Raw genomic sequence first — 27,741 nt, forward strand, 5'->3', positions numbered from 1 at the left:
TTTCTGGAGATACCTGGATTTGTCCTGGGCTGGAAGAACACACGTTTTAGGAATTGTAGCTTGTTAAGAAATAGTGATTTATTTTTCTGGGTTATAGTTTGCTCATTTACTAAATGGAACAATAGAAATTTGATATGAGGCTCAAATTAAGCAAAACCACTTGGAAATCATTAACAATGTTATATGAGACTAGGAAGAGAATTCAAAGGGATGGGTCATGCTTAAAGCATTTAAGAGGTCTGAGGTTCTATCCCAGGGCTGCATAATACTCTGATACTTCAAACTATAGCTCTTATAGCCCCCAAGTACTCTGGACCTTAGCAACACCATATCTATAGCTAAACACAGACTCCTACCCTGTTGATCTATTTAAAAAGTGGCAAATAAATGTCATTAAATGTTATTTTTTTGTGTCCAGTATAACTTATTTTCTAACAGACTGTTAGGTCACACCCTGCCTTTACCAAAAACAAAAGTATTCCCCAACTTCCTCTTTTTTTTCACCAAGATCTTTGATTTGTAAAAGTCCACTTGGATAGTTACTTTTGTCTCTCACTCAACCCCCATGAATTTGTACTGGTTTAATAAAAAGAGTTTTTTTGTTTGGCTTGGCACACATAGATGCAGTGAGACAAGAAGTCAACTGGACTCCAGAGAAATGAAGATAGAATAGAATCGGAACACTGAGAAATTACATCCTAGTGTTCCGTTTCACTCAGTGTCCCAGCAATCAAACCTCAGGCTATATCTACTGATGCTGCTTTTCTAGGAGTTTGTTCCAAGCATGATACATAGACCCTTAGAACAACTCTACATCCGCACCACAAGAGACACATTACACAGATATCATGGAGATTGGGGGAATGATGAATAATTCATTTCATTCATATTAAGGGTTCTTGGAATGTACTTACATCACACACAGATCAGGGAACAAAATAAGGCTGGGAGCCTGGTTTCAGGATACGAGGACAAGATTTCTTTACTTTCAGTAGCTTCTGTGATTTCTCTAATTCTAGTATATTCTATTTTATTATAAACTATGAGTGTTTGGAGAAAAGAAGAAACAATTTGATGGTAGAAGTTCCAGTTTGGTTTTTAACAGTTTCTTTTCTTTTTTTTTTTTTTTTTTTTGGTTTTTGGGCCACAACCCGTTTGACGCTCAGGGTTATTCCTGGCTATGTGCTCAGAAATCGCCCCTGGCTTGGGGGGACCATATGGGACGCGCGGGGGATCGAACCGCGGTCCGTTCCTTGGCTATCGCTTGTAAGGCAGACACCTTACCTCTAGCGCCACCTTCCCCGGCCCTTGGTTTTAACAGTTTCTTAATCAAGAAAAGGCAAAGAACTTTCCTGGCCTCCGTATCTAGATCTGTAAAAGATGACAAACAATTCCTCTCTTACGGAACAAAAACCAAGCATGCATTTATTATTTTTTTCTCTTACACAGATTTATTACCGTATTTAATAAATTTCTAGGAGACAGAAATCAATTAATCTAAAAATTAATTATTTTAGAATTATTATAATTAATTTATTATAAAAATTTAAGTTTTACTTTTAAAATAAAAATAAAATTTAGCACATATTTCAAACTATTTAAAAAATAATATTTTATTTAAACACTTGGGTTACAAAACATGATTTTGGTTCAGTTTTCAGTGATATAAGAAGACACTGCCATCACCAGTGCAACATTCCCACCACAATGTCCCAAATATCTCCTCCTCCCATTCTGCCCACCCCCTGTACTCTAGACAGGCTTTCTATTTCCCTCATACATTCTCATTGTTAGGATAGTTCGCAATGTAGTTATTTCTATTAACTAAACTCATCACTCTTTGTGGTGAGGTTCATGAAGTGGGCTGTAACTTCCAACCCTCCTCTCTTTTGTCTCTGAAAATTATTGCAAGAATGTCTTTCATTTTTTTTAAAACCCTAGATGAGTGAGACTATTCTGCATCTTTCTCTCTCTCTCTCTGACTTATTTCACTCAGCATAATAGATTACATGTCCATCCATGTAAGGAAAATTTCATGACATTCCTTTTTTAAAATAATATATTTTTATTTAAGTTACATGATTATAGTTGGGTTACCAGTCACAAACAGAACATCCCCCTTCACCAGTGTAACATTCCCCCCTCCCAATGCTCCCCCCTTCCCATCCCCTGCCTGTATTCGAAACAGGCATTCTACTACAGTTATTTGTTTTTAAGTTCAGTAAATTGTTTTTTTTTTTTTTCTTAAAGGATAAGGTTAAAAAATAGTAAAGGTGTGACAGTGGCAATCGCCGTTGTTTGCATAGACCCAGAAAAATGTGGGGAAAATGGAAAAAATCCTTGGCCTGATTACAAGAAGGCCTCACCCCTGAAGTTTGTTGGCATAAAGACCGACTCTGGGCTCCAGGCATTCTAGTCTGTCCAACCCAAGTCATTCTCCGTGGGGTCCCGGTAAAACTTTGTCACACTTTAGCTGTTGTTGGTATCAGGTTCCTATATTTAAAGATTCTGGATTCTATGCATTTTTTCATCAAAGTCAGGCTGATGTGGAACATCCTCTAATTTCAACACACCATTAGATGCAGAGCGATCTGCCCTGCAAGCAGGCTGTTGCTGAGTCGTGTGGGTGTTGAGAGCATTCTTTGGAGTAAGTCAATGTCAGAGCAGTGGTAGGTCTTCCCTGGTAGAGATTTGGATCCTGGTAATGTTATAGACAATTGTGGTTGTTTTCATAGATGGCATTCATTGTTCAGGGGTTTATGGGATATGCCCATTCTTCTGAGGCCTAAGCCAAATCATTATGCCAATGTTCAGGGTATAAGGCCTAACTGCATTACCAAATTTGTGTTCCCATCTCTATTAGATAAGAAATTGTTTTCATATATATTATTTTCCCATTTTAATGTGCCTATGCAAAAGAGAAACAATGACACAAGATATTGTTAGTGCACCTGGGGGCTGACAAATAAAGTCCAACATTCCCCATAACTTGGTTCAAACATGAATTCTATACAGAGATATTATTCTACTAGTATTGCTTATAAAACAGATCTCAAAGGGGGAAAAGCAAACAAACAATAAAAAAAAAACCAGTGGGAAAAATTGTCACTATATAAGAGGATATTCGAAAAGAGTTATAGATGTTAAGGGAATACATCTGAGATATACAGAGGAGATACATGTGTTCCTTTTATGTTTTAGAAATAGTCAAGAGGGAGGGTGTTGTTTCCGAGACACCACTTTGGTCTATGATTTGGCCAAGTGAAAAGTGCGTGGAGCCATGTCGTCCCTGTGTTGCCTGTTGAAGCTTCCGACTCCCCAAGAGGCGTTTGCTTCCTAATTGCTGGAAGCCGGGAGCTCACTAGTCCCCTACCCGCCCTCTGCAGGAACAGAGAAGCCTGGGGTCTCCTTTAAACTGCTCCTCGCCAGAACCTACTTGCTGGGACCCTGAGCAGGCAGCCAGGGATAACCCTGGGGATCAGGAGGAAGGAGAGGGAAGGCTGTGGAGGGCAGCCGAGGCTGCATCTTCTTCTAAGCTTGGCCAAAAAGCTTACTGCGGCCTGGAGAGATAGCACAGCAGGGTTTGCCTTGCAATCAGCCAATCCAGGACCTAAGGTGGTTGGTTCGAATCCCGGTGTCCCATATGGTCCCCCGTGCCTGCCAGGAGCCATTTCTGAGCAGACAGCCAGGAGTAACCCCTGAGCACTACAGGGTGTGGCCCAAAAACCAAAAAAAAAAAAGTTTACTGCATGGAGCCATGTTGTCCCGTGTTGCCTGCTGAAGCTTCAGACTCCCCCAAAACATAACTGTGAAAGATGCAATCCACCTTGGGCAAAACAAAAATTATTAGTACAAAAAATGGTTAAATGTGGGGTAATAGGAGGTGGGAGTGAGGGAGTAAAGGAATAAAATGAGCTTCTAGGTGGCATTCTGAATATGACAAAGAGATTAAACACAATGATATCCAAATATTTGTCTATATGTTCTGCGTGGGGGTGCAACCGGATTAGTAAGAAAACTTGCCTGGGACTTCCTGAAGCCAGACCTCTTGTGCTGCCATTCCCCATGCTGGCAAAAACTCCCGGTTCCCAGGAAGGAAAGAGATCCTCCAAGAGCTGTAAGGTCAGAAGTTCAAAGCCTCCACCCTAAACTTCTCTCCAGAGCCAGGTGGGAAATGGGGAAAGCCTAGGGTAACCTTTAAGCTCCTCATCGGGACCCACCTTGCTGGCTTGTTCAGGCATGTGGCCCAGGGGAAGCCCTGAGGTTCCGGAGGAAGGAGGTAGATGGGTGCTGGGTGACCCAAGTCCCGCACCCCTCCTAGGCCTGGTAAAAAGGCCTTTGACATGGCCAAAGCAGGAGTTTATTTCTTAAACATAGCTACTAGGGTATTTTGTATTTTCTTTATGTAAGTGATTTTTTAAATGTGTGCCAATAAATAAACTATAGTTATTTATTGGATTAACACCCTACTGAGTTTTAAAAAGAGTCAAAAGAATTTGTCCCTTTCCTGTTCCAGTCTATCACAGGGATAAAAAACAGCCTCCTAGATCAAATTGTGATTAAAAATTCTTTGTCCCTACCCCAAGAAAAGAGAAATGAGGGCCGGAAGAACTGGCTCAAGATATGAAGCTCAGAACAAAGAGTGGTGAGTGAAGTTAGAGAAATAATTACACTAACAACTATCATGACAATGTTAATGAGTGAGAGAAGTAGAATGCCTGTCTCGAATACAGGCAGGGGGTCAGGAGGAGTGGGATGAGGGGCATTGGTGGTGGGAATGTTGCACTGGTGACAGGTGGTATTCTTTTTATGACAGAAACCCAACTACAAACATGTTTGTAATCATGGTGCTTAAATAAAGGTATTATTAAAAAAACAACAATTTTGACATATATTAAAAGCATATCAATAAAAAAACACCTTTTGTTCTGTGGTACAATGAAAAATGCTGAGTTTATATCTGAGGTTCTGTTATCTGCTTCTTGTTCTTAAATAGCAGCCAACTATTACCTTGAACAACTTTGGCCTCTTTCTTGTCTTGTAAGGTGAGTAAACACTAGTCAATTCCTAAACATGTGACAGATAAATAGACACTACACAGCAGAGGGCAGAGAAACAATAATTATTTTTACTCCTTTTTTAATCTCTGGTTCCTCAAAAGCAGGTAACTGAGTCTGGGCATTTTTTTAATAATATAATTTTTATTTTGATCACAGTGGCTTAAATCTTGTTGACAATAAGATTTTAGGTACATATTTACATAAAACCAGGGGGGATTCCCATCATCGATTTGTCCTCCCTAAATCTCCGTTTTCGTCCTACCTCCCATATCCTCCTCCCTCACCCCCAGCTGCTAAATATGTGTCCCCTCTGTACTAGCTTACTACTTAGTAGTCTTGCACCTGTTTGGTCTTGGTGCCTCCCTTATTTCCCCCTCTAACTGGGAGGCAGGACTAGCTAGTTCAAGTTACGTGGTTTTGTTTGAAGAAGAGAAAAGTAATAAACTGGGGTAAAAGTCTAATGCGCCAAAAAGGGGTGGAATCCTTCTAGAGGCTCTCATTATTGGTTTGAGAGATGAAGGAGAAAAAGAAGGTGAAACACCCCAGCAGTACAAAAAGAAGTGTCAAATATCCAGTGAGGATATTAACGATAACGATAATAACGATAAGCACCACAAAAAAAAAAAACCATGGTCTTGAGATAAGAAACATGGCAGAGCACATAAAGAAAGAAGAAAAAATATAAGTATAAATGGGGAGAACAACTTCAATAACCACACCAAAACAAAGAAATCGACAAAAAGTAGATAGGTAAATAAAAATAAAAATAATAAAATAATAAATGAAGAGACAAAATAATATATAAAAAATAAAAAATGTTTTGTGCTTTTTGCTTTTTTTCCCCCTCCTGCACTGGCACAGTAAATATTGGGGTCATTCGAAAAGGAATTTACTTGGCCTAAGAGATATGGGGTTTCTCCACTCTTGAGTATATTGTCATGGGATTAACTATAAGACTTCGTTCAGGTTCATTTACTCTCCCGGTGGTGCTTTCATGATGTTTGGAAGACTTCTGCTTCGTCCTGGGTGATAAAATCAGACCTCTGTATCTAGAGATCTCAGTATCTGCACAGGTCCAGGAGTGGGAGAGTCTGGGCATTTTTGTGACTAGAAAAGTGGCTGGATTGATGTTCAGATACTATATTTAATGAATAAATGATTTAAAATATTGTATATAGACAAATGCAGTTGCCATGTTTGTACCTAGGCCAGCTTCATAGACTTACTCTGTTCACAGTGACTTACTCTGTTCTTGAAAGAGATATAAACCAAGTTATGAAAAATCATGGATACACCAGCCATGCAGCTGAAAGTTGGCAATTTCTGGAGGAGAGGTCGGGACAGGCACATGCTCTGATGAAGCCATGCCTGCTGCATCCATCACCTATCATCTCTACTTTGTCACCAGCAATGATTCACCACTCTATTCTCTGCAGAGACACCAATTTGTCTAAAACTCCAGTATTTTAATATTGGGTTTTCATATCTTCAGGATTTCTTTTTGGAGTGAGTGTGGGCACCTCCCCCACCCCACTTTCAGACTTCTAGGAAAACTGGCAGTAATAACCCATACCCATAAAAATTACAATAAGTACCATTTGATTTTTCTGGGCTGGTTACACTGGAAGTCCAAGAGTCAATGGGGGGGGGGCAGAGGGAAGGGGAGTATGGGGAAGCAAGCCTGAGACAGGGACGAAGGGTAGTCCAACACTGGGTGAGGTGGGGAATTGCCCTAATTTACTCTCACTATGTACCTTAAATATAACTGCGAAAAGACTTGTAATTCACATGGGTCCTCAATAAATAATTATTAAAAAAGTGGTCTGTTTTTAATTGTATTACAGATATATCTGTTTTAAGGTATATTTATTCTATGGTAAGCGAGGTTATTTGAATGTGACAGAAATATTGCAAACTGGCTAGTTGAGTTGTTCTTCTGGTTTTGAGCTGTATAGTTTTCTAAGGTAAAGAAATGTTAGGACTGATCTGCCTAGAAACATCTGGTATAAAGTGAAGTGTCCAAGAGGTTTGTGGGCAGAGGATTTATGGGCAATTTCCCACAGACCTCTCTTGGGTGGGAACAGTTGGGGCTTTGGGGCCAGGCTGAAGACTCTGGGGAAGAAGGATTGGAGGAGGTGCTCATTTATAAAGGCCCCAAGTTTAAAAGGTGTCTCAGAGATTCCCCTGGACCCTATCCCCTCTGAGCTAGGGTTCACTAGGTTTTGGGGAGCAGAGGGTTTATTGGGGGAATTTCCACAAACCTCTCCTGGGCTCCAGCAGGTCAAAGCTTCGGGGTCTGGGCAGCTGGAGACTTCAGGGAACAAATATAAAATGTTTTATATGGAATTGATAAAAAGAAAGAACCATGGTGAGCAAATAATGGGCCACCAAAACTTCCGAGGTAGTCTGGTCAGGTTGATATTTCTAGTTTACATATGACAAAAAAGAATTCACTTAAGCAGAAGAGGGAAAATTACAAGGAAGCAGTGTATCATGGGAACTCTAGGGCACAGATGAATCCTAACTTTAGCCACATATTAGAAGGAGCAATTGGGAAGCCTGGACTTTCCATAGTGTGTTTTTTGTCTCTATTCCTCATTCTTCATTCACTTTATCTACATACTTTTTTCCTATTGCAACCCTGATTTTTTTCTGTTCTACATTCTGTGGCCAGTCTGCTAAGTAAAGCATTAAATGACAGAGGGTAACATGGTAATTCCTTCCCTTCCTTCCTTCCTTCCTTCCTTCCTTCCTTCCTTCCTTCCTTCCTTCCTTCCTTCCTCCTTCCTTCCTTCCTTCCTTCCTTCCTTCCTTCCTTTCCTTCTTCCTTCCTTCTTCTTCTTCTTCTTCTTTTTTTTTTTTTTTTTTTGGTTTTTGGGTCACACCCGGCAGCATTCAGGGGTTACTCCTGGCTCTACACTCAAAAATCGCTCCTGGCAGGCTCAGGGGACCATATGGGGATGCCGGGGATATCGAACCACCGACCTTCTGCATGCAATCTTACCTCCATGCTATCTCTCCGGCCCTGGTAATTCCTTTCTTAATTTGTCTGTAGGGAGGAAGGCACAGTTGTGACATAGAGTGGGCTGAGATCCAGTTTAGTTACACAACCTCCACCCCCACCACACACAACCTCAAAAATGTCGGGTGTCGGAGCTTGTTGGTCCCCAGGATTCAGCTCCCTCCCTTGCTAGCCTCTTGGCCTCATTGTTCCCACAGCAAGTGCTGCGACCACTTAGACAAACAGTCTAGGTCCCATTCTCTTGCAGGAAGTTCCGGTGGCTCATTAAAGGCAGCAGAGAGGAGTTTTCCCTTGAGGGGGCCGCTGTCCCGTCACCCCTATCCGGGGTAGAAGGCAAGTTAGAAGTTAGGAGAACAGCTGGCAAGAACACGTGCTCACGCAGCTGGAGATAAATAATGCTGTCAGAGCAGCAAATTCGTTTAATTGGGGGTCTTACATGATAATTTATAGGGTTCCATCGAGAGGCAGTATGCATAGTCACTTCTTTGAACACCAGATATTTACACTAGATATTGATTTGGCTGTTATACTTGCATATGTGTCAAAAACATATGGAGGAGGAGACTGAATTAAATGCAGGTGGGGCGGGTCTCCTGCCGACTAATTCAGTGACAGGAGGGGGGGAGTGAGGGTGGTGGGTGAGCTACGGGGTGTGTGTGTGTGTGTGTATGTGTGTGTGTGTGTGTGTGTGTGTGTGTGTGTGTGTGTGGCATCATTGGAAAAGTCAAGATGTTGTTAGAGCCAGAAATTTGGCTTTTAGTTATAAAGGTTACCCCACACAAAACTGCAAGCATATACACAAAAACACGTAGCCAAGCTTTTTACACTCCATAGTAACTCTTAAGATGCTTGAGTCTAAGAAATTCTTTTTGCAAAGCAGGCAAAGTCTGCCTATCATCAAACACGATTGCTCCTGTAAACATAGGTAAAGGTAACCAGATTGTATTTCTTATTATAATTCCCTGTAAAATTCCTTGGACATGACTCATATTAAGAAAGGAGGACCTGGGCCCGGAGAGATAGCACAGCGGCGTTTGCCTTGCAAGCAGCCGATCCAGGACCAAAGGTGGTTGGTTCGAATCCCGGTGTCCCATATGGTCCCCCGTGCCTGCCAGGAGCTATTTCTAAGCAGACAGCCAGGAGTAACCCCTGAGCACTGCCGGGTGTGGCCCAAAAACCAAAAAAAAAAAAAAAAAGAAAGGAGGACCTGAATAAATTTCACCATGAACCCTCACCAAAGTCAGTTTTGTTAGATTTTAGTTAAGTACTTTTGTACTAATGATTATTAGTGCTAATTAATATGTGGCAAACCAGATTATTATATTTTCTCTGCTTTTACCAACTGATTATAACTCATTAATTAAATAAAATAAAATGAGAATTTCTTGGAACTTTGTCAATGATACATGAAATTAAAGTCCACAGAGAGAGATAGGAACTTAATTTAGTGCAATTGTACCTTGTTGGACAGTAAGAAATAGTGATTGGGTCATAAATTCCTCTTTTACATTCTATAGTAAAAATAGTCTCAATAATCTCCACACTTCATTTGTCTTTCAGCATTTGAAATTATTTTGAGCCTTTTATCTAACAGAGACATGGGTGGTAGTATGAAGGATGAGTTCTGGAGACAGCTTAGTAAAGGCTGACTTTCAATATCACTAGCTACCTTCTGTGAGATTTTAAGATGTAACTTGACATCTCTTTGTCTTAGTTTTCTTATAAAACAGAAATGATACTAATGCCTGATATGACAGAATTTGTGAAAGTTAAACTTGTGTCAATTATGAAGGCCAAAGATCTCAGATATTTGGCCAAACATTCTTTATGTTTCATGACTGTGATTTTATTTTTATTCTCAGCCAGAGGTGCTCCAGGCTTACTCCTGGCTTTGTGCCCTGGGATAACTTCTGACAGTGCTTGGGTCTGAATCCAAGTTTGTTATGTGCAAGGCAAGTGACTTACACATTATTATTTTCTCTTTGGCTCTCTGAGGGTGATTTTTAGTGAGATCAGTACTTAAAATAGTGGACTGCTGTCATACATATTTAAAATCACTTTACTTTTTCCTTTCATCTTTTCTGAGTTAATTAGCATAAGTACCCTTAATTATGTCAATCCTGACACTCAGGTGATTTATGTTAAACTCTGGCTAATAGGGCCCGGAGAGATAGCACAGAGGTGTTTGCCTTGCAAGCAGCCAATCCAGGACCAAAGGTGGTTGGTTCGAATCCCGGTGTCCCATATGGTCCCCTGTGCCTGCCAGGAGCTATTTCTGAGCAGACAGCCAGGAGTAACCCCTGAGCACTGCCGGGTGTGACCCCCCCCCCCAAAAAAAAAACACTCTGGCTAATAAAAGTGGCAGGGGAAAGTAGCAGAATAAAAGTTTGGCTGACTTTGCAAGACTCAGGAAACTGCTCAACACTCCCTGGCCAAAATGATGCATTTTCTTCCAGGGCTCTGTCTGATTTCTTGTATGAAACTGCAAGCTGAGACTCCACAGAATTAATCCCATAGTGGACTTTGAGTAAAGAAGATTCCCTTCCACAATGTTGGTCACCTGATATAAACAATTGAGGTCTGTGATAGAACAAGATTGATTCTATAACAGTGCTTCTCAATTATTTTCTGTCATGCCCCCCCCCCCCGAAGAAGAAAACATTTTTCGCGTCCTCAGTGCGTCTGTAAATAGTGTCTTTATTTAAAAACTTTAACATGCAAAACAAAAATATATAAAATAATTTGAGCTGATTTTTTAATCAGAGGTGATGTCTGGATTAATGGCTAAAATGAGCACATTTTGCAATGCATAGCTTTTCGAAGCGGGGTTTGAAGCAGGACACAGCAACTCTCAGCTCCAGAGACATAAACACTGGGCATAGCTTGTTATGACAGTGTTTGCCAAGGTCAAACATATCCCTCTTTACAGAGCCTTGTGCTCCCCCCGCCGGTGGGGGGGGCACACCCCACTATTTGAGAACCACTGCTTTATGACAAGAAGAAGTTATTCAGGCAAAATTGAACAAAATGTGTACTTCCTCAGGTATCCATCTAACATTTTGCAGATTTTGAACTTGTCAGTAATTATAATCGTGTGGGCCAAGCTCTTCCCCCCTCTACTCACCCAGTATCAGATTATATGTGACTTCAGTATTCACTTATGCTCAGAACTTGAATGCTCATGGTTTCTTGCTCTTTAAAAACATACTTGGATTATGGAAAACACCCTCATACCCTTAGCAAGGGAGGCATAACTAATGGAATCTTCTGAAGGATTAAGTCTCCCTGAAGGATTAAGTCTCCCTGATAAATGGTCTGAAAGGAAGTGAGAGTGGCCTCAACTGTTAAATAACACCCTGATTTTACCAAAAAACAAAGGCATTCATTCTCCCAACTTTCTCTTTCTTTTCACCAAGCCCTTTGACTTGTAAAAATCCATTTAGACTTCACTCATCCCACCTCCCTCCTGGTTGAATTTGTACTCTTAGAATAAAAAGAGGTTTCTGTTTTTTGGCTTGGCAGGCAGAGTGAGGCCACAAGGTAATCAACTCCAAGATTGTCTCCTGACTGGATATATTTTTTATTAATCCTTTGCAGCTACCCTGCTTCAGATCTCTTTAGCTGGGGTTGGAAATATGGCAAGTGGGGTGATGTCACAACTGGTACCTGAACAGTAACTTCTGTCAGAAGTGATCCCAGGTACACCAGAAGACCCCCAGTGATGGTGAGTGACTTGACCCTCTGGTGGATAATCACCATGATGACCCTATAGAGCTGGACTGAGTGTGCAGTGCCCTTCACTGGAACATCAGTGTACATGGTCCCCATTGTAAACAGCTTCATGTTGCTCTGGTTCATCCATCTACATTTCTTGTTCTGTATTGTACTGCCAGAGCCCCTAGAAATTCTCCCTTGTACATGCCCCAAGAGGGGTGAGTGCCTTCTCAGTGGTGACAAGTTCAGCCTTCCGAGGGCTGATAATTTATTGTTTACTACTGGCACTAAACCTATCTCTAAGGATGATGAGCTGGCTACTATCTCTGCAGACTCAGTCTGAAAACGGCTCAACCAGAGATACCTCCATACTCAGAGCCCTGAGTCAGATGAACAAGCCATTTCTGCAACCCAACTCTTGGGCACTTCAAATTGTTCAATCTTGGTATGGTTATGAATTTATCAATAGAAATGACACCAAAGAAGACTCTTTTGTTCACTGGACACCTATTAATATAAATAATCCTAGGAAGTTTCTGTGTTGTGTTGGAGATGGGGTGACTGTGGAGTTTGATGTGAAAGGGGAGAGGGCTTTAAAAGCTACTAATGTATCTGCCAGTGTTCCAGTGAGAAGGAGCCAATATGTTCTCAATTAATAGGTTCTGCCAATTCACCCCCTGCCTTTGCACAGTTGCCCACCACCCACGGTAGTAGAGGTGCCCTCAGGCAGGACAGGAGAAGGCATTGAAGAGGAGAGATTTAAATACTCTGGGCAGTGTCCCAGATGCCAATGCCCACTGCCTTTCTTCTACTAAAGGTGATTTGTATGAAGACCTTGCCCTCCCAATCTGCAGCAGCTTATTGAGGTCACTGATGGTGTAGAAGCCAAAGATAAAGTCCCAATGGAGAGGGATCAACAGCAGTACAATACCTGAAATCAACCTAGATGCCCAAGAACAGGTGAGTGGATCATGAAGATTTGTTACATATATACAGTGGATATTACATAGCTATAATGAATAATGCCACCACGCAATTTGCAACAACATGCGTGGAACATGAAGATATTATGCTAAAGTAAGCCAGAAAAATAAGGATAAATACAGAATGATATCATTTATTTATGGTATTTAGAATAACTGTACGAAGTACAGTAGTTTTACTGAACACCACTAGCCCCAGAATATGGCAAAGAAAAGAGAAACAACTGAATGGAAGAGGAGAAACAAAAACTTGATTTCCCTGTACTTCAAAGTGACTTTCAGCAACAGATAAAGCTGTTTACATCGATCAGTTGTCAAATCATCTACTCTTTATAGATGTCTATAGTAATTTTCTAATGATTTTATCCAAAGAAATTGGTATAGAATACATTTGGAAGACAGACTCCCACTACAGTGCTTGCTATAAGAAGTTTTAATATCTTAATTTTACTATGTCTATAATAACTCCTTGATCTTTTTGTCCACAATGATGCTTGTAGATATAGGTTGGTTGCCCTAGTTCCATATTGCAATGCTATACTATATTAGACTCAGAAGACAGTGCTCATTAAGATAATGTCATAACAAAAATTCTAATCTATTTTTCTACTTGATTATGCTTGCTAATATAATGTTTATGTCCACAGATAGCAATGGAATATGTAATTGCATGCTGTAAACTCCTGCTACAGAGCTGCTGAGCTGATTTCTATCAGCAGCCTCCTTCCCCCCACATCCCTTCACTATGGGCTGTTGCTTGTTACCAGGTTCAGTTTCTGAGAAGCCCCCAGCTCGAAGATATTTCCTGATATATGACTGCTGGGAGCCATTTTTCAGACTCCACAAGACCATGTTGCAGTCTGAAGCTATGTTCCAGGTTTTACCAACCCCTGCAGACTGTTTCAAAAGACTTAAAGGGACATGTTTATCTCCTTTGAAAATTTCTTTAGACATATTTCCTTAATAGGTTAAGGCTATCTAACACAAGCCAATTGCAAATATTATTATCAAAAGAGATAAACTAAAAGCCTTTTCCCTAAAATATGATACAAGATAAGGCTTCTCTCTCTCGCTACTTCTATTCAATACAGTACTAGAAATACTTGCCATAGTGATTAGGCAAAGAAAAGATATTAAGGACATCAGATAGGTAAGGAAGAAGTCAAGCTCTCACTGTTTGCAGATTACATGATAATATATTTAGAAAACCCTAAAGGTTTTTTTTTTTTTACCAAAAAGCTTCTAGAAAAAATAGATTCATGCAGCAAAGTAGGAGGCTACAAAATTAACATGCAAAAATCAATGGCCTTCTTATACACTAATAATGATAGAGAAGAAATGTACATTAAAAAACAATCCCATTCATATTAGTGCCCTATAAACTCAAATATCTTGGGGTCAACTTAACTAAAGAGCTGAAGGACCTATACAAAGAAAATTACAAAAGCTTGCTTCAAGAAATAAGAGAGGACACAGGAAATGGAGACACATACCCTGCTCATGGATTGGCAGGATCAATATCATTAAAATGGCAATACTCCCCAAAGCATTGTACAGATTTAATGCAATCCCTCTAAAGACACCCATGATATTTTTCAAAGGAAGTGGATCATACACTCCTGAAATTCATTTGTTACAAATTAGCTAAAGCAATCCTTGGGAAAAGGAATATGGGAGGCATTACTTTCCCCAATTTTAAATTGTATTACAAAGCAATAGTTATCAAAACAGCATGGTATTGGAATAATGACATATCCTCAGATCAGTGGAATAGATTTGAGTATTCAGAGAATGTTCCCTAGACATACAATGAACTAATCTTTGATAAAGGGGCAAGAAATCCAAAATGGAGCATGGAAATCCTCTTCAACAAGTGGTGTTGGGACAACTGGTTAGCCACTTGCAAAAGAAGTGAACTCAGACCCCCATATAACACCATGCACAAAGATCAAATCAAAATGGATTAAAGACCTTGATATCAGGCCTGAAACCATAAGGTATATAGAAAAAACACATAGGTAAAACACTATATGAAATTTTGTGTAGTCACGAAAGATTAAAATAAGTATTTTTTACTGGTGTGATCCATTCTAAACAGGATGCATTCTAAACTTTGAGTTATCCTACTATTCATGCAAAATAAGTGCTGTATACATGCTATGCTTATATATAGGGGAAAATTGTTTGGAGTCCTCTGCTCATTGGGTCTAGCCTAGCTTCTGACACCTTTCTATGCACATAGGGTACCCTGAGTCTCACCAAAAGTGAGTTCTGAGAATAGAGTTAATAGTATGACCTGAGTATCATTGGGTGTGATCCAATAAAACAAAAACAAAAAGAAGAAAATAAAAGGACTCCATGACTAGTGAGATAGTACACAGGTAAAGGGACTTACCTTAATTGTGGCTTTATCTGTAGCAATGAATCAAATCCCATCACCACATATAGTCCCTTAGGCCCTGCCAGGTGTGGTCTCTGAGCACAAAATCAGGGGTGCAGGGGTGGCTCTTTAACATTACTAAATGTGGGCCCCACTCAAAAAAAAAAAACTGCATATAATAGTATTAAAAAGAATAAAACACGTTGGGATAGATTTACAAAAAAGAGAAAGATTGTTACCAAAACTTGGAAAATATGGTTGAAATAAATTAATATTGTTTTGATAACAATATTTCATAAAATTATTTAGGATTCACTTCGATCTCTAGCACAATATAAGATGCATTTTGTTCAGAAGTAGTCAAACTAGTACTCAAAATAATATGCAAAGATAAAATTTCAGGATAAGCCTTGAGGTGGGGTGATGAAGAATGCAAGGGATCTCATGCAAAGGTGCTGAGGATCAAATTAAAAAATACATAATTGAAAGGCTATGAGCTTCTCCATCATCCATTTTACTTGTTTGTATGTATTTATTAAATTTTTCTTGGGAGGTATGCATACTTGTTATAGGGTTGTTTTTGGCTCTATGCTCAGGAATGACTCCTACCAATACTCAGGGGATTATATGAAGCCAGATATAATACTAGGGTTGCATTGAAGTGACTACATGCAAGGAAAATGCCTTATCTTGTTCTATCTTCTTGTTATTTTTTTAATTGTGTTTTATAAGACCCAACACTCAGTGTTGCTGAGTAGACCATGGAGCTACTATTGTCCTGTTGCTAGTGGTATGAATGATGTGGATCTGATAGTTAAATGATTGAACCCATTGGTTTGAGGACTTTCTAGAATTGTCACCATCACAGTTCAGGAAACAGTAGGGTTATACCTGGCTATGCCCAGGGGCCACACAGAGAGTTCAGAATCAAAAGCAAATGTCATCCATGCTAGGGATGCTCTCTACTACTTGTATAATACTTGTCCCATCTATTTCTTTTTATGCCTTGATAGGTTATTTATTTGAAACATTAAACAATTTATATTATCTGTATGTAGCATAATTTTAAAATTCATTTACCTATTAAATTCTGGTTGCTTCCAAGTTTGGGGTATTATGAATAATGCCAATGTTTAGCATCCAAATGCAGGTTTTTGAGTGAATACGTGTTTTAAACTCCTTTGGGTTTAAAGGAACATGTACATAATCTGTTAAATTCAATCAGTTTTATAAGAAACTGTAATATATATTTTATGTTGTGCTATATCTTCATTAGATTGTAATCATATCAATGTTCTTTTTTCATTGTAATAGGTAAGTACTGGTAAGCTTCTAATTTTTTAAATATAGTTATTTATGAGATGGAGAGTGGAGTTTAGTACAGAGATGTTTTTCTGTGTACTGCAGAGCCTGATTTGATGCTAGAATTGCATGATCTCCCAGTACAGAGCTAAGAATAGCCCTTAAGCACTTCCAGTTATGACCCCCAACCCCTAATCCCAGCCCCCATTATATACAAATCTATGGTATAAATTTTATTCTACTAGTTTATTAGATGCTTCCCACAAATTCTGAAATATGATGCTATTTAGTCATTGCAAAATATTTTCGGGGCTGGAGGGATAGCACAGTGGTAGGGCGTTTGCCTTGCACGTGGCTGCTCTAGGAAGGACCAGGGTTTGATCCTCTGGCCTCCCATATGGTCCCCTGAGCCAGGAGCAATTTCTGAGCGCATAGCCAGGAGTAACATCTGAGCATCACAGGGTGTGGCCCAAAAAACAAAAAATTTTTTTCTAATTTTTTTTATTATTTTTTTATGTAGATTATTTATTCTTGCACAACTGTTAATTCTCCAACTTTAATTGTTGTTGGTTTATTATTCAATTGCAACATGTTCAGGGAATATATTGTACATGACTTAAATTTTTTTTTCTCCTCTCCCCGACTTAAATTTTTAACATTTGTTGATATATGTTTTAGGGGCAAGAAATTTATTTATTTATTTGGTTTTTGGGTCACACCCTGCAGTGCTCAGGGGTTACTTCTGGCTCTGCACTCAGAAATAATTTCTGGCAGGCACCAGGGACCATATGGGATTCAAATCACCGTCATATGGGATTCATATGGTGATTCAAATCACCGTCAGTCCTGGATCAGCTGCGTGCAAGGCAAATGCCCTACTGCTGTGCTATATCTCCAGCCTCACAAGAGCTTTATTTTATACCTTCTTGACATCTTTTCTTAAATATCTTAAAGGAACTGAAATCAATATACAAAATTATGTTTATAGTGGTCAATACTGACTACTCAGTCTGACTCAGTGAAGGTCCTCTTGTTTCTCTGGCCAGAAATCTAAGATAATCTAAAATAATTTTGGATATCTCTTTCTCTTTTTAATATAAAACAATCTATTATTCACCATGTGATTTTTCTTTTATATATCTATATCACAGTTGCCAACCTCGCATTTAAATTTGTTACTTTTTTAAATTAAAAAAATTAATTTTGGGGACCGGAGAGATAGCACAGCAGTAAGGCATTTGTCTTAGGCGCAGAAAAATGGTGGTTCAAATCCCAGCATCCCATATGGTCCCCTGAGCCTGCAAGGAGCGATTTCTGAGCATAGAGCCAGTAGTAACCCCTGAGGATTGCCGGGTGTGACCCAAAAACCAAAAAAAAAAATTAATTTTGATACCAGAGTTTACAAAATGGTAATGGGGTTTTATACACGAAGTATTCCAGCACCACACCCTCCACCCATGTGTCCACTTCCTTCCACCATTATCCCATGTGTTTTTAGTTATTCTCCCCATCACACTCCCATCTCTGTACTAATCTTCCTACTAAAGAAAAATTCTCAGTTTTTGTTGCCTTTATATTTGTTATTATGCTTCTTCATATCCTATTTGTAAGAGAGATCTTTCATTATCTGCCCCTCCTCTTCTAACTTCACTCAGTATGACACTCTCCAGGTCCATCCACATGGCAGCAGATTTTATGATTTAATTTTTCTTACAGATGAGTAGTATTTCAGTGTATATATTACCAAGTTTCTTTATTTCTTCATCTGATCTTGGACACATGAGTCATTTCCAGATATTGTGAATAGTGCTGCAATGAACATAACAGTGCTGGTGTCTTTTCAAAGTTGAGTTCTTGGATCTTTGAGGTGGATGTAGAGAAATAGATTAATATGGGAGCTTAATTCCCACTTATTTTGAGAAGTGTCCACCTGTAAATTTTCTCTCATTGAATTGATTTCGGGAAACCCTTTTTAATTATCAACATCTTTAAGTTTCATTTCTCTGGGGAGTTTTTCCACTGGATTTCTTATGCAATCCATGATAAATAATCTTGTCTGTTTTTGTTTATCATAGCAATCCTGGCATTAGAGAAGGCCCAGTGACTATCTACATATGTCCATGTCCAATATCATTTGCTTGAAATGTCTCATTACACTGTAATGTGTAGCAGAAATTTGATGCACAAAGTAATGACCAGGAACTCCACATCAGTTTGGATAAATATCCTTCTTCCATGGTATTTGTCCATAATGTCTGTGACTGATTTCTGATCCTGAATTTTATACAAGCAGTAGAACAACTGCAGGGAGTATGGCCCGATAGATAAATGATTCCATAAGTTTACCTCACACCAATCCTGAACTCTCCACTTCTTCAGAGATAGCTTAGTCCCTACTGAAAAAGCTAAATAGGAAAATGTGGTTGATTCCATAAACCTATCTCTCACCCAGTTTTATCCAAACAACATTTATATATCTTTCTTTTGAGGTTAAAATGTCATTATTCTTTCTGGATCACAATATATAGATATTGTTGTATGTAATCCTTGAAATACCTATGGGTGAATCTGTAGGGCAAAGAGGTGGGTTGATGTGGCCCACCAGGGACCCCCGACTAGCGGGTAAAGCTGGGGACCACGTCAGTAATTCGCAGTTCTCGAAGAGGAATCCGGCCTGAAATAGAAGAGGGACTGGGAAAATAAAGAGACTCGAGACGAAGGGTTCCCACCAGGAGTCCATTTAATAAAGGGAAAAATAGACCTTTTATAGATAATGCAAAACAAAGAGAGTAGGGCGAGGCACAATAGGAATGGCTGTAACTTTCCACGGGAACATCTTGATTTTCCAAGGTTAATAAGGTTATCATCAGTGTAGAGATCCACATTATCTTTGAGCAACAAAATACAAAATCTAATCTCAGCTTGGGCCTTTTGACCCCTGTCTTTACAAGGACATCTTGGAGCCTAGTGACTCCCTAGCTCTAGGCTATTTCTATTTCTTTGGGTCCAAGGGCAAAAAGGCCACATCTACTTAAGCACTTTGGTTCAGACTTTCAGAGACTCCATTTTGATTAGTGAGAGGGCTTTTTAATTATTCGAAACAGTCCCCAACAGGTAGATATTTAAGGATACTCATCTGTAAGAGAATGGAATTAGCAATCTTATCTAACCTGTGCCTCTTGAAGGTAAAAAAAAGTGAGGATCTTTCCTTGTTTGCCAGTTTTCCTCATCAGCTAGAGAATACAAAGCCCTCATCTGTGTTGTAAGAGACTCAGTGGGTAGAATCTAAAAAAGGAATTTGAGACAGAAGGCCACAGTGGTCTGGCATGTCAGTAAGATTTTCTGGGTCTGATCCTTCTATTGCTTCAAGCAAGTGCAGACTAGATAGGTCATCTATGGCATAAAAAACATGGCCCAGAGTTTTGGGCTCAACCAATATAATTGCTCTACTTGCTTAATTTTCATCTTAAATCTATTTGTGAAAATAATCATTTTTTTCAGATTCGTAGTACTCCTCTATTTTTACACAATGCAACAGCTTCAAAAAAGAATGCACTTCCCCAAATTAGTGAACCAGGCAGTAATCAGCAAGAATTACTCAAGAAGGATAGTTTTCATCAGAAAACTGCTGAATAGTTTGTGCACTGACTCCAGTGAGGACAGAACTCATAAATGTCCAATATGACTCATCTATATCATCGAAGATAAAGAGCAACTTATTTGAATGATGAGACAAAATCTGAGCACCAGGCCAGACTTTTTAAAAATGAGTTTTCCAGACTCATTTCCTTGGATTCTATAAACCCTCTACATTGAAGTTGAAGAGGTTGAAAGTGGTCTCTATACAGTTGGTCTTTTTTCAAGGCCCCTCTTACCTGCCTGGCCAGTGTGGACCTCCCAAATCTAGCATCTCCATACAGAATAACAAATGAAGTTCTCCCTGTGGACAAAAGTGTAGAAAAATTTGCTCTCCAACATCAATCAATTGTCCTAACTTTTCAGACATATGAGTGGACAAAATTATGCTGCATGGGCCCTTGACTTGAGGTATGTGTAGAAGTTTCAGCAGTGTAAAAGTTAGTTGTAAATACTCATTTTTATGTGATGAAGAACCATTCTTTCTTTTTGTTCTTCTGTATTCTCTAAAGCATTTGGCAGGGAGTAAAATGTGAAAATTAAAGTTATTTAATAGATATGTTCAATTACTCATCCTTTAACCCTTTTAAGGCACTTTCTCCAAGTCATACCTTTAACTGTTTATTAGTTGTTATGTTATTTTCAGTATATTAGAAGGAACTTTTCTTTTCTTTTTTCTTTTTTCTTTTTGGTTTTCTGGCCACACCCGGCAGTGTTCAGGGGTTACTTCTGGCTCTGCACTCAGAAATTGCTCCTGGCAGGCTGGGGGTCCATATGGGATGCTGGGATTTGAACCATCATCTCTGTCCTAGATTGACTGCATGCAAGGCAAACACACTATCACTCTGCTATCTCAGACCCCAAAGGTGTATGCTTTCTTTTTTAAAAGAATATATTATATGATAACTTGAACAAAGTATTCTCACTCCTAGAAACAATACACCATTATGGCAAAGTAGTTGGCTACAAAGTCAATATACAAAAATGGTAGTATTCTTATATACAAAAAAAATAAATTAAAGGAGAAAGTTATCACAGTCTATCCCATTTAAAATTTAGGAATAAATAAGAATAAAGTACATAGGAATAAATGTAACAAAAAGAGGAGGGAGGGGGGCATTGGTGGTGGGAATGTTGCATTGGTAAAGGGGAGTGTTCTGTTTATGACTGAAACCCAACTACAATCACACTTGTAATCATGGTGCTTTTATCTATTAAAAATAAAATAAAAACAAAAGAGACCACAAGTAGTCAAAGCCATCAGCTTTGAGAAACAAGAAATTAGGAGGTAGCTCTTTTTTTTATTTTTTTTTAAATTTTTTTGGTTTTTCGGGCCACACCCGTTTGATGCTCAGGGGTTACTCCTGGCTAAGCGCTCAGAAATTGCCCCTGGCTTGGGGGGACCATATGGGACACCAGGGGATCGAACTACGGTCCTTCCTTGGCTAGCGCTTGCAAGGCAAACACCTTACCTCTAGCACCACCTCGCCGGCCCCACGAGGTAGCTCTTTACTTAATTCGGACCTGTGATATAAAGCCATCATGGTAAAAACTCCATGGAATTGTAATAAAGATGGGTTCACTGATCAATGAGTTAGAATTGAATATCCAAGTACAAAAATTCATACATATGAGCAGTTGATTTTAAGTAAGGGGGCTGAGAACATGAAATGGAGTAAATATAGTCATTTAAACAAAGAGTGCTGAGAAAACTAGATAACTGTGTGTAAGAAATTAAAGTTGGATCCATATTGAACATCTTACACAAAAGTCAGTTCAAAATGTACTAAAGACCTTGAGATCTGACTGGAAACTATAAAATACACTTAGGAAAATGTAGGCAAACTGCCCCAAGATTTAGATTTTAAAATTTCCTTCAGTGATCTGATACCACTAGCAATAGAAAAAATACAAAAATAGCAAATGAACTACATTAAATTAAAGAGCTTCTGTATGACTAAGAGATAGTATAGTGGAGAGGGCACCTGCCTTGCACACAGCTGACATGAGTTTTATTTTTATTTGCTTTTTTTGGGGCCACACCTAGCTGCACTCAGGGGTTACTCCTGGCTCTGCCAGAAATCACTCTTGACAGACTCAGGGAACCATATGGAATACAAGGGATCAAATGCGTGTTGGTCCCAGGTTGGTTACATGCATGCCCTACCCGCTGTTCTTTTGCTCTAGCCCCTGACCTGGGTTTTATCCCAAATGGTCCACTGAGGGGCCAGAGATATAGTACAGCTGCGTTTGCCTTGCAAGCAGCCAATTCAGGACCTAAGGTTTGAATCCGGGCATCCCATCTGGTCCCCCATGCCTGCCAGGAGCTATTTTTGAGCAGAGAGCTAGGAGTAACCCTGAGCACCGCCAGGTGTGGCCCCCCCCCCAAAAAAAAAAACAAAAAACAAAAAACCATATGGTCCCCTGAACACTGATAAGAGTAAGTTCCAAGTGTAGAGTCAGGAGTAACCCCTGAGAACCACTGGGTGCAGACCCAAAATAAATAAAAGAGCTTCTTAAAGGCAAAAGAACACTATCTAAAACTAAAAGGAAAAGTATTTGCATTCGACACATTATATAAAATTTTGATATCCAGGACATATAAAGTACTAAAAAAAATAAAAAATCCCAAACCCTGTCAAATAATGAGGTGAAAGAATGAACTGATACTTCTCAGAGGAAGACAGACAGATGGCTAGGAAGCTCATAAAAAAGGAGGCTCATAAAAAAAAGTTCAGCATCACTTCTGTTAGGGAATCCAAATTAAGATAAAAATAAAATATTATCTCAACAGTGACAATGGTAGTAGTAGTAGGAACAATCCTGTGTTGGAGGGGATATGATAAAAATGGAACTTTCATCTACTGTTAGTGTGAATGTCTTGTCCCCCCAGTAGAGAGGCATGTTTTCACAATCTTATACTCATCCAGCACAAGGAAAATTCACAAGGGAAGCTGCAGAACACACTGAGACAGACAGAAAAGTGCTTTGTGAGCTGTGAGCTGTTAAATACAAATTAGGGAATGTGTTTCAGAGAGGGACCTCAAATTTATATCTGTAAAATTCTATAAGAACAATTATTGTAACTTTATTCCTTTTCCTTAAGAATATTTTCACTGTTGTCTTCATAGATAAAAATGAAGAACCACACAAAGTAACTCATGTGAAATTTTAAAACCTGTGTTATCATGGGAAGCCAACTTAACATCCAGATTTAAATATTATCTATTCTAACTTTGAGGATGTTCTAAGGAATGCTAAGGTAGACTGGAGTTTGTGGGGTAAGATTATATCATTATCAGTGATTCAGCTTGGTGTTAGAAGGCTACCCCTATCTCTACAGTCATAATATGTAGGCCTACTGATAATTGTATTTATAAGAACATATTTGAAGTGTGAAAACCTTTTAGATCATCAACAAGATCTAAATTATGGTTGATTATGCCTATCAGAGCCTCTCTTCATACATATCTTACATTTACATAAGGTTCCAAGAAGTGTTTCAATCTTCTTAGTGCCATTTTATAAAAAATTTTTTTGGTTTTCATGGATATATTATTTATACATAAACTCTTTTCAATTAGTTATCTTTAAAAAATTTTTCCCTAACACTAGTGCCACTAATAAGTTTCATTTACCATGTTTTTATCCAGTTAAAACTGGATAAGTTTGGAGTTCCTCGGACAGACCAGAAGAAGTGTGTAGAGGTCGCCGACAGTTCCCGGGACAGGCCAGAGGGAGTGTGTAGAGGTCTCCGACCAGAGCGTGTGGAGGGCGCCCATTCAAGAGAATCTGAGTTCCAGGGACAGGCCAGAGGGAGTGTGTGGAGGTCGCTGACAGGATCAGGAGGAAGGCGCCCATTCAAGGGAGCTGAGTGAACCTGCACTGTCTGGCAGGAAGTGGGTGGCGATTGACCAGGCTTGTCTGGAGGACGAGGGAAGGACCAAAACTCAGCGACATCACCCAACATACTCACATAGAGCTACACCCTGAGAAGGGACCCAGCAAAAGCGGGCTGAAACCTGAAGGCACTGTGCCCCAAGCCAATCCAATAAATACAAAGAAAGATGGGTAAACCAAGGAAAACATTAACAACAGGGGAGATGGTAAGAAATCAGAACAAGTTTCCAACTCTACCAAAACACACAGACCCAAGAGAGGAAGACCTAAAAGCAGCCATGAGAATAGAATTCCAAGCCATGCTTGAAGAAATGAAAGACACACTGGCCAGAGATTACAAGAAATCAATAGACGAGCAAATTAACCAAATTAAACAATAATTGCTACAAAATATGAAGGACTCCATACAAACAGAGTTAAAAGAAATACATAGAACCATAGAAAGCCAGAAGAGCAGAATAGCATAGCTCGAGAATCACACAGAACAACTCAAAGATAAACTGCAAACAAAAGACAACAAAGAAGCCAACAAAGAAATAGAAGGAAAAGCACTGGAAGTAAAAGTCCAGTATTTAATGAACAAATACAAAATAAAAAAATCTAAGAATTGTAGATATACCAGAAGGGGAGGAAACAGGGAAAAGGGAAGAACAATTAGTCAAGGAAATAATAGTGGAAAATTTTCTCACCCTCTGGAAAGATGCTTCTGCGCAAATCCAGGAGATGAAAAGAGTCCTCAACAAAATAGACCCCAACAAACCAACTTCAAGACACATAGTAATTCAAATGGCAAGAAACAAAGAGAAGGGCTACCTATTTAAAGCAATAAGGGAGAAAAAAAACCCTCACATACAAAAGAAGGAACATTAGAACCAAACTAGATCTCCCATATGAAATACTTCAAGCAAGAAAATAGTGGAATGACATACGGTATTTAAATGACTGAATGAAAGAAATTTTCAACCTAGAGTCCACTATCCAGCAAAACTCTCATTCATATGAGAGGGAAGACTAAAATCATTCTCAAATAAAAATGAACTCGCATTATTTGCGTAAACAAAACCGACCCTAACTGACCTATTCAGAGATGACTTACACAATCCAAATCCCCGTTTGTAACAACAACCACCGTAAACAACACAACTGTGCAACAACCCTCTCTGTCAGTAATCTCCTTAAATGTTAATGGACTAAACTCTCCCATTAAAAGACACATATTAGGGGCCGGAGAGATAGCTTGGAGGTAAGGCGTTTACCTTTCATGCAGAAGGTCATCGGTTCGAATCCCTGCATCCCATATGGTTCCCCGTGCCTGCCAGGAGAAATTTCTGAACACGGAGCCAGGAATAAACCCTGAGCACTGCCGGGTGTGACCCAAAAACCACACACACACACACACACACACACACACACACACACACACACACACACACAAAAGACATATTAGAGAACTGGATTAGAAAACATAAACCAGATTTTTGCTGCCTACAAGAAACACACCTACAAGTACAAGATAGGCACAGGCCTAGAATAAAAGGATGGAAATCAATTATCCAGGTCAATGGAAATATAAAAAAGCAGGATGGTCATTCTTATATCAGACCAAATTGCATTCAACCTCAAGAAAGTGATCAGAGACAAAAAGGGTCACTACTTACTGATCAGGGGAACACTAGACCAAGAAGTGCTAACACTGATTAATATCTATGCACCTAATGCAGAGCCAGCAAAATATGTATGGCATCTGCTTGCAAAACTGGAGAAACACTTGAAAGGAAATGTGATAATAGTAGGAGATCTTAATACTGGACAGATCCACCAGACAGAAAAATAACAAAGAAATAAGAGCCCTAAATGAAAAATTAGAAGAACTAGGGCGAATAGACCTATATAAGGCCCTCCACCCACAGAAAGCAGAGTACACATTCTTCTCAAGTCCACATGGAACCTTCTCCAGAATAGACCATGCCTTAGGATACAAATCTAACCTGCATAAAATCACGAAGGTAAGGATCATTACAAGTACCATGTCAGATCACTATGCAACAGAGGTCAAAATTGACTGTAAAAAGAAGCAATGGAGAAAATCCAACACCTGGAGAGTAAACAAAATGCTACTCAAAAACAGCTGGATCAAATAGGTTCTCAAGGAAGAAATAAAAAGATTCCTTGAGACAAACGACAATGAAGAAACAACTATTCAAAACGTGGGACACAGCAAAAGTTGGGTAAACTCATAACAATAGAATCCTATGTCAGGAAAGAGGAAAAAAACAAAATTATCAGCTTAAAGAACCATCTTAAGGAGCTGGAACAACAGCAACAAAGAAACACAAACACAACTAGAAGACATGAAATAATAAAAACCAGAGCAGAAATAAACAATATAAAAACTAAGAAAACAATACAGAATATCAATGAGACCAGGAGTTGGTTTTTTGAAAGAATAAACAAGATAAGAAGTTTAGAATAGAAATATGGAAGATGTTTGTAGAACTCAAAGAAAGCATAGATCGATCTGAACAGAACATAAAGATAGAAATCAGAAAACTCCAAACTGAAATAACAGATCTGAAAAACATGGTAGATCAACTGAAAAACTTAGTGGATGGCTTCCCAGCAGGGTAACAGCAGCTGAGGACAGAATTGGCGTGCTGGAACATGGGATGCAGAAAAACTCAACACAGCAGAAGAAATTGAAAAAGAACCTTAAGACAAATGATCAGGCAATGGAAAAAGTACTCAAGGAATGTGGACAGATGAAAATTGAAGTCTTGCTCTCGGCTCGGAGGTGGGCAAGGTGCAACTTTTCTTTGGTCGTCCTGAATCCGGGTTCATCTGACACCATCCACCTCTGCCATGCTGCCCAAGTTCGACCCCAATGAAGTCAAAGTCATCTACTTGAGATGCACCAGTGGGTAAGTCGGGGCCATGTCAGCCTTGGCCCCCAAAATCGGGCCTTTGGGTCTGTCTCCGAAAAAGGTCGGTGATGATATCGCCAAGGCCACTGGAGATTGGAAGAGCTTAAGGTCAAGTTGACCATCCAGAACCGGCAGGCCCAGATCGAGGTGGTGCCTTCTGCCTCTGTGCTCATCATCAAAGCCCTTAAGGAGCCTCCCCGAGACAGGAAAAAGCAAAAAAAATATCAAACACAGCGGCAATATCACTTTCGATGAGATTGTCAACATCCCCAGCCAGATGAGGCACCGGTCTTTAGCCTGAAAGCTCTCTGGCACTATTAAGGAGATCCTGGGCACAGCCCAGTCTGTAGGCTGCAACATTGATGGTCGTCACCCTCATGACATCATTAATTACATCAACAGTGGTGCAGTAGAATGCCCAGCAAGTTAAGAAATCCCAAGAAATGCTTCAATAAGGTATTTGCTGGAAAAAAAAAAGAAAATAGAAGTCTTTTTTAAACTCAACAGAAACAACATAAGAGTCCCAGAGGCCCAGGCAGGAGATCTCCAGGAAGAATCAACTGTCAAAGTCAAGACATCATCAAAGAGATACTCTCAGAGTTAAAGACAACATGCAATCAAATCCTGCATGCCCGAAGAGTACCAGCTAAGAGATCCAAAGAAAAACATCCCAAGACACATCCTTGTTACAATGACAAATCCCACAGATAGAGATAGAATACTGAAAGCAGCAAGATCAAAAAGGGAAATTACATTCAAAGGAGCATCCCTAAGACTTACAGCAGATATGTCACAAAAACTCTCAAGGCCAGAAGACAGTGGT

General features: G+C 39.4%; 1 pseudogene; it reads left to right on the forward strand.

Moving 5' to 3' along the window:
- The first annotated feature begins 26,841 nt into the window (after window positions 1–26,841).
- On the forward strand, window positions 26,842–27,355 carry LOC126021601 (60S ribosomal protein L12-like; annotated as a pseudogene).
- Window positions 27,356–27,741: the final 386 nt, after the last annotated feature.

This window comes from Suncus etruscus, chromosome 1 (genome assembly GCF_024139225.1).
Source record: "Suncus etruscus isolate mSunEtr1 chromosome 1, mSunEtr1.pri.cur, whole genome shotgun sequence".
NCBI classification, from domain to species: domain Eukaryota; kingdom Metazoa; phylum Chordata; class Mammalia; order Eulipotyphla; family Soricidae; genus Suncus; species Suncus etruscus.